The sequence below is a fragment of the Lissotriton vulgaris genome, chromosome 10 (assembly GCF_964263255.1).
Source record: "Lissotriton vulgaris chromosome 10, aLisVul1.2, whole genome shotgun sequence".
Taxonomy (NCBI): domain Eukaryota; kingdom Metazoa; phylum Chordata; class Amphibia; order Caudata; family Salamandridae; genus Lissotriton; species Lissotriton vulgaris.
Window position 1 is genome coordinate 227,608,359 of NC_141698.1, and position 8,563 is coordinate 227,616,921.

Here is an 8,563-nt window from a genome sequence, read left to right on the forward strand (position 1 = left end):
AAAGGTTTGGCGAGAGTGACCATCGCGGGTAAACTGGCAGGTGTGGCCTTCATGGGCAAGCTGTGGTGGGGGTATGCGCCCTCGGCGGGAGAATTGGGGGGGAGACTGCTGGAAGGTTGGGAGAGAGAGAGAGGGGCTCGAGCGCGGAAGAGGCGGCCGATTACGGAGGAAATGTTGGCGGGCCTGGTGGGCCAGTTACCGCGGGTGTGCAGGGATCGTGCGGAGACGGTGCGGTTTTCCACGTTGATGTCGTGGTTGTATTTTGGAGCCTTTCGGGTGTCGGAGTTGGTGGGTTTGAAGGGTGGTACGGGGTTGACGTGGGGGGAGGTGGAGATCGGTGGTCGGGAAGTGGCGGTGCGGCTTCGGCGGTCCAAGACTGATCAGCGGGGAAAGGGTACGTGGGTGTTGTTGGGCCCGGGGGGTACGGAGGCGGTGTGCCCGGCGGAGTGGGGGAGACGGCTGGCAGAAGAAGGGAGACTGGATGGTTCGGAGGTCTTTGGCAGGAGAGGGGGGGCCGTGTGACGGCGGCGCAGTTGTTGTGGGTCCTGCGGCACGCCCTGCGGTCTATGGGTGAGGACCCGGGGGAGTTTGGAACGCATTCGTTTTGCATCGGTGCAGCGACGGAGGCAGCGCGGAAGGGTTGGGGAAAGGAGGAGATCAAACGGCTGGGGCGGTGGAAATCAGACTGCTATAAGTCGTATGTGAGGTTGCGAGGGGTAGTGTTGGATTAGAATGGATGTTTGGGATCGCTGCTTACATATGTCTCTTTTCAGGTGCGGTGGCGGGGCCTACAGCGGCAGCGGTGTCCATATATGTGGTGGGCCATTCGTTTGTAAAAAGAGCGGAGAGGGCTGAGTGGGAGAAATGCAGGAACCTCAATCTGGAGCTGGACGAGAATTTGTTTAGGTGTCATTGGAGGGGCAAGGGGGGCATGCGTTGGCACGAGTTGGTGCCGGTTTTGAACAATGTTGTGCGGGGGGGGTCTGCCCAGATGTTGTGGTCATTCACCTGGGAGAGAACGACTTGGTGCAGTGCAAAGGGTTGGCGCTGGTGAAACAAATGAGGAGGGACTTGCTGGAAATCAGGAAGCAGTGGGCGGGGTGCTATGTCATCTGGTCAGAGTTCATACCCAGGGGGTGTTGGAGGGGGGCGGAGAGGCCAGGGGCTATAGATAGGACTAGGAGGAAAATTAACAGAGAGATGAGGCCTTCTGTGACAAGGAGGGGGTGGGAAGAATGGAACACCCTGAGCTGAAGTATGGGGCGGTCTACTTTTTTATGGAGGATGGTGTACATTTGTCGAGATATGGGATGGAGCTGTATATCGTGCAATTGAAGGAGGCGTTGGACCGGGCAATAGGGGTGCGCAGGTATCCAAAGGTGCAGGGGCCCTGGGGGGGGGGGGAGTTGAAAGCCGTATGGGGCTTTCGAGTGGCGCTTTTCCTAGCCAAACGGGGGGGGGGGGTAGGATAGGAGGAAGGAGTTTTACTGGCTGAGGAGAGGGAGTGTACAGATGGCTGATGTTGAAACAGAGAGACAAGTGTTGGGTAATTTATAATGATGTTATGTTGTTGGCGGGGAACTGTTTAGGGGAGGGGGTGGGGGGTTTTGGCAGGTACATGTATAATTAGTTAGGCCTAGTTTTGTACGGCAAAGGCCAAGGTTGGGGTATGTTGTCAGGATGCACCTGTTTCCCAATAAAGCAGCCTTTATCACACCTACATCTGTGTCCGGTCGGTTCTTCCCCTCCCCGTCTCCCGATGGGCCCCAATGGGGCTTTGGGGGGGTGGCCGACCGGAGGGAGGTTTGCCCCCCCCGGGGAGTTTTGGGGCCCCGGGAAGAGGGGAGGGGGGAAGCATTACGAGGGGACACAGGAAGGGACGTGGGTCTTGGGCTAGACAGTAGGGTTTGGGCTACTTTTGGGCTGGTAGGGATAAAACCGGCCATTTTGGGTCACTGTGCATCATTTCGTGGGACAGTGACCCAGCAGCAGGGGGGCGTAGTTTGGAGCGTTGTCCCTCCCACCCTCCCTTAGGATAGGTTTTTTCGGGGGAGGAGGGGTCAGTTTGCTCAGGGGATGATGCCTGGCGGGTTTCCCAAGGGTTGTGTGAAGCAGGTGCCTTCTGAGTTAGGATTTTCGGGTTGTGTTGTCGCTGGGGGCTGGTGCTGCAATGTTTATGTCGGATGGCGCTTTTCCTAGCCAAACGGGGGGGGGGGTAGGATAGGAGGAAGGAGTTTTACTGGCTGAGGAGAGGGAGTGTACAGATGGCTGATGTTGAAACAGAGAGACAAGTGTTGGGTAATTTATAATGATGTTATGTTGTTGGCGGGGAACTGTTTAGGGGAGGGGGTGGGGGGTTTTGGCAGGTACATGTATAATTAGTTAGGCCTAGTTTTGTACGGCAAAGGCCAAGGTTGGGGTATGTTGTCAGGATGCACCTGTTTCCCAATAAAGCGGCCTTTATCACACCTACATCTGTGTCCGGTCGGATCTTCCCCTCCCCGTCTCCCGATGGGCCCCAATGTGCAAGTTGTTGTCACATAACCGAGTGACTGCTACAGATTGATTGGCTCCTCCGTTGCTCGTAGTTCCAGCACCCTGGTTTGAAATGTATTTCACCTCCCACTACGGGTTGCCCGTCGACAACCTGGCCCCAGGCAACCATTTGTGGGGTGCTCTGCTTCTCATGCTTCTGTTGAGAGCCTGGATGGCTCAGTCGGTAGAGCATCAGACTTTCAATCTGAGGGGCCAGGGTTCGAGGCCCAGTTCAGGCGGCTTAGTTGACGGAAGTTTGCTTTCTGTTTGTGCGCTTGGAATTTTTCCTCCCGCCAGGACCGCAGCACTATTTCTGGTAATCGGGCACGAGCATAAACGCGGCTCGCATAGGGCAACATTTAAATACAGCGCCCTTCCGGTCACGCACTACAGCGGACAGGGCCGGACTGGGAACCAGAACCGGCCCTGGCAAAGTGCCCGGCCGGCCCCCCTCCCCCACTCCGGGAGGAGGGGTGGGGGGGCGGATTGTGACCGCGCTGTGCCAGGGCCGGTTTTCGGCCGTTTTTGTTACAGGGCCGTTTTTGCAGCATAGCTGCAAAAACGGCCCTGTAACATAAAACGGCCCCCAGGGGCCCAAAACCGGCCCCCAACCATGAGGCCCACCGGGGGATTGCCCGGTGCCCGCAACGGCCAATCCGGGCCTGACAGCGGAGACTCACTTGTTGCCGCTACGACAGTGCTCCCCGGCGCCTTTTAGGTTTATAAGGCGAATTATCAATGCGTTCAAAATAACGCTTCTTTCATCTGCAACCACGCGGTAATCCGGTGGCCCAGCGCAGAGCACGGACGGTGCATTATCACCTCCTACCCTCAGCAAGGGGAGAGTGCAGCCTCGCGGCTAGAGCAGTCGACCTCGAAGCTGAGGAAATGGTCCGAGTCTCAGCATGGGCGCTCAGATACTGTGATACTGAACAAATCACTTAATCTCTTAACGCTGGTGCTCATGTAAAGCCGCTGCTCATAATCCAGCACCCTTCGTTGAACTGTATTTCACCTCCCACTACGGGTTGCCCGTCAACAATCTGGCCCCAGGAAACCATTTATGGGGGTACCCTGCTTCTCATGCTGCTTTCGCTTTCTCGCAGCGTACTCCTCCCCCGGCCGCCCCGACACAAGCGCGCAACGTTTCCCGTGCAGGCCGCTGCACACAGGGGGCATGTGTAGAGTGGGGTACGCCCGGCACTCGGATCCGGTGTTCAGATCGCTAGCAGGATAGTGTGGTGAATAATTGAGTTTAGTACCGTCAACATCAAAATCTGTGGACCTGGGTTCGATAATCGTCAACCACGCTCCACTGCTTCAGGTCAAATGAGTAGATCTCCCTGTGCCTAACATATGAATGTGTCCTTATGTAACGCATGGCCTCCATGCTATCGGGATAATGTGGTAAATAATTTAGTTTAGTCCCTTCAACCGCAAAATACGGGGGACTGCATAGGTTTCGATAATCTGCAACCACGCTCCACTGCTTCAGGGCAAATTTGTAAATCCTCTCGTGTCTAACCTATGAATGTGTCCTTATGTAATGCATGACCTCAGTGTTTAAAATGGTTGCAAGTGGCCTTTGGTTACAGGCTATACCTCGGGGACGCCCCTGAGGTCTTTGTGTCACAGTCAACCTAGCGGACATGAATGCAATGGACTGGATAGCAGGGCCATGTCGTACAGGCTCTCCCCGGGCCCCATTATTCAAGCACCGGTGCATTAGATCGGAGCGTCGCGGCATGCCGGCGGGGCTGTCAGCGGGGTTGCTGCGGGGTTCGGGAGGCTGCCAGGACAAGGCATGGCGTTTGAAGTGCGCTGGTGGCTCAATGCATGCATCAACATTTGAGGTGCAGAGTGGAGTGCCCGGGGTGGCTCAGTGCGGAGAGCCTTGGACTGGGGATGAAAAGGCTAACGGTTCGACCCTTGGTTGCGTCGAAAGCAGGTTGACTAGGCGATGCTTGACACGCTTAGAAACGTGGAAAAGGGAACAATGCACTCAGGAGCTTGAGGCGCACCTGGATGGCGCTTTGGCCTCCAACCCTCCCACATCACGCGCAGGACGTGAGCAATGTTCCCTCTAATTTTTTTCCTCTGTGTGCGGCAGTGTGAAGTCTCTGTGCGCTCCAGCCACACCAATGTGCGCCAAGAACCCGACAGCGTGTGTGGGTGCAGCGACAGGGGTTTTGACACTGGAGTTCCTGCTTGATTGTGCAGATAAATGACCTAGGTACTGGAAAGGAGGAGGCCTGTTTGATGGGGCAGGCAGGGCCGGACTGGGAACCCTAAAAAGTAGCGCTGGTAATTTTGCTGCACTGGCTCCCACCCACCAGAGGTGGGGTGGAAGGAGGTGGGGGTGCCAAGTGTCAAGCACTACTGCTTAAACCCAGTCCCCAGCACTGGTGCTTTTGTTACTGAGGGCCCATATTGCAGCATCACTGCAAAACTGCCCCCAGTAACACAACTGGCCCCCACTGCTACAAAACTGACCTCCAGTCTTCCAGGCAAATGCCTGATGTCTGCTAAGGCCAGTCCAGTCAGGAGGGTGGCCTTCGTGTTGGTGACTGCTGTACAATGGTTGTGTCCTGTTCGAAATGAAAAAGTGCAGTGCATAGCATCTGCAACCTCGACAAAGCTACACTAATATATATATTAGGAAAACGGGGCAACCAGCCTCATTCCACAGTGCCAGTGAACCTCTTCTTTACTAACTAACCACACTGCGGCGGCTCAGGGACATCTTAACGACTTTGAGCGCCCTCGGCCAACGTATTTTGTAGGTCTTTGTGCGGATCAGCTTTGAAGTTATGATCGAGTTTCCTGTGTCCTTTGGCCAGATCACAAACAGTGCCCAGACACACTGGTTCAAATTCCAAATGTGTTTATAGTTAATATTCAGGGATAGTGATTAATTTTTTTAATATTGTAACACAGTAGAAACACACTAATACTACTGCAAATAATCACTGTGACATCCTCCCATTTCTCATATCCGAGATCCTGTTTAAATCTAAAATAAACACATTTGTCAAACAATGTCTATAATACAATCTCACACATTACCCAGATTAAAAATAAATGAAAGGAGAATGCTATTTGCAATAATCTGTTTAAGAATTATTCAAGGTCATCAGGGCAAGCCCGGTTGGGGGTCACTCTACTTGAGCCATCTGGGTGTTCTGGGCTTTGGCGGGCCATGGGCTACAAATGCAAGTCTTGCTTAACCATTGGTGCAACTTTCAAGCCTGTGAGTGACCAATTATAAGTGGCATTTGCTACATTTGAGGCCTCTCTAACCACCAGAGGGGGCTGGTGTAAGTTGCCACGACATGGGAACCTTCCTGTCCTAGCCAAGATTACTGCTGAGAATCTCCATGACCCTGATGCTCTGTTCCTAGCTGAACAGCCTGTCGGTATCATTAATGCAGCCTTCGCCTGGGAGGCCTTTGAGATCCCTGTGTGTATACAAGACCCTGCCTAACAAGGAACGGCCATGTGCACTCCCTCCATTGCATCCCTTTCTAGGCGGATCTGCAACTTTCATTATCTCATAACTCTGAGAAGTTATCAGTTGTTGGCACAGGGCTGAAGCCTTGCAGTGCCACCTTGCGCTATGGCAACCTCTAGATATGAGACCATGTTGATAGTTGACGTAAGCTAGTGACAGTAATCAACATAGGAGGCCCTGCTGCTATAAACATGGTGGTGAACATGGCAGAGAGCAGTAAGGCTGAGCAGGTTGAGTAAAATCTAGGTTGCACCTCCATATAGTAAAATACATGTCTACCATGGTGCAGGTAAATGTGGCCTGTGCTGTCAGCTTATGTATAAATGGCACTCTTAGTATCAATAAATACGATTAATTACTAAAACTATACAACACTGCCACATTCTCATTGTGTCTTTCATTTATGCACTCTATTATTGATTAATGCGTTTTTCAAGAGTGGAAATAAGATACAATGCAATAGCTAATTTATCAAAAATGTTGCAAGAGTAGTCCTGTTTATTACTCATTCCTTTCCTCCCCACACCCCGATCTCAAATCAGAAAACCTATATACAATCTAATGCAAAATCAAATCTGGACTTCACTTATTTGGTTTCAGATACTGCTCCCAGATTTGGACACATTCTTCATGTCTCCCCTCCTAGGTTTGTAGTCTGGTTATGTTCATAAAACAATCTTCCCGCAGCCACGCTCTATTAACAAAAAGCATGCTGCAAGTCTAGAAGCAGGACGTGTGCCTTTAGAATCACTAGCATATATTAGTGATTGTAAAAGCACACGTTATGTTTTTAGGCTTGCTGCATGCCTTTTGTTGATAGAGGGCGGCAGATTACGTGCCTTTTGGAAAGTTTTCATGTTAATTGCAGAGCCCGACATACTGATGCACTTAACATGACAACTTTTAAAAAGGCACACAATCTGCCACACTCTATTAACAAAAGGTGTGCAGCAAGCCAAAAAGCACCATGTGTGCTTTACACTTTGTTCTTTTGCGCTGGTTGCATGTCTTCTCTTAATAGAGCACGGCTGAGAGCTGATTGAGGACCATTGTGAAAATATTCCTGTTAATTGTAGCACCATCGTGCGCTGCATTTATCATAAATATTTTCACAATGGCACACAATCAGCTCTCATCCGCGCTCCATTAAGGGAAGACATGCATCAAGCCCAAAAGAATGACGTGTAAAGCACACGTCGTGCTTTTTGACTTGCTGCATTTCTTCTCTTAATGGAGCACGGCTGCGAGCTGATGGTGTGCAGTGCCCGTTATGATGCCAGCAGCTAGGTCTGGGCTAGAAAGGGAGGCACGCGCGAACACAACCTAGGGTTAAACTGCCGCTCACTACTGAGATAGTTTGGTTGGGATCCTCAGCATGCCCTGGAACAGCTTGCGATAGAAATTGCGGCAATCTTTGGGGGGGGAGTGTTCAACCTCCCCATCAATTTGGCATACACTGGGGAGGCATGACTTTACTTTCCTGAGTAGGGCGGCACCGCTGTAAGCAATGAAGTCCTCCTTGGGTAGAGTGAGCAGCTAATTTCGTTGAGTATTAGTAATGGTGCAATAATTAAGGTGCGCAGTGTTTGCAAACAATTACACAAGTGGTGACAAGATGGCGTCCCTTTACTCATCAGGTTGTCAGGTGTGGCTGCGGGGACACTCATACGTTGCCAGGTTGGCACAGTGGGCAACGCACGGGGATTGGACCCAGGGTTTCGCACGGACACAGTTGTATGGGGGCTCCCACGGGATGGAGGAGCAGGCGAACAACAACTCTCATTAGGGGACACCCTCCCATGTTCTGATTACCCCATGCAAATTGATATAGGGACTATCAGCAATAATTGGGGCCATGCGAGCTAGTGTGGTCAGAGATTGTTACACGTAGGGAATGGCTGGTTGCCAGGTCCATAGCTGCGGTAGAGCATTCATGCAAAAGGGCTCAACGTGGCCACGCAGAAGTTCACTGAATGGAAAGGCGTGGGGTTCATCAAGCAGGCACTACTACAGGCAAGAGTGAAGGCTATTATTAAAAGGATGGCGTGCACTTGTCCAAAGTCGGGATGTTAATGTTAATGTTATGAGGATTTGTATAGCGCGCAGCTGCCCCAGCAAAGGGGCGTCCCGGCGCTGCGAACAGACAGTTTACAGTGAGATGGAGGCGCAAAAGAGACTATTGTTGAAAGAGGTGAGTTTTGACAGCCTTTCTGAAGGCTAGGAGATCCTGTATCCCACGGATAGCTTCAGGTAGACTATTCCATAACTTGGCCGCCAGGAAGCTGAAAGAGCGGCCGCCTACTCTGGCCAGTCTGGTGCGGGGGATGATCGCAAGATGCTGCCCCTCTGACCGGAGCGATCTCCTGGGGATGTAGTCTGACAGAAGCGGGCGAAGCATTGGGGGGGAGGAGGTTTTAAGGATTTTGAAGGCGAGGCACAATGCTTTGAACTGGACCCTTTTGCCCACCGGGAGCCAATGCAGTTTCTTCAAGGTTCCAGATACCGAGGAATGGCGCG

The 8,563-nt window shown here is 52.2% G+C and overlaps 1 non-coding gene across 1 annotated transcript; it reads left to right on the plus strand.

The window, feature by feature from the left end:
- The first annotated feature begins 2,701 nt into the window (after nt 1-2,701).
- Nucleotides 2,702-2,774, plus strand: TRNAE-UUC (transfer RNA glutamic acid (anticodon UUC)). The gene has a single exon. It is a non-coding gene; the product is annotated as a tRNA-Glu (tRNA).
- The last annotated feature ends 5,789 nt before the right edge of the window (nt 2,775-8,563 follow it).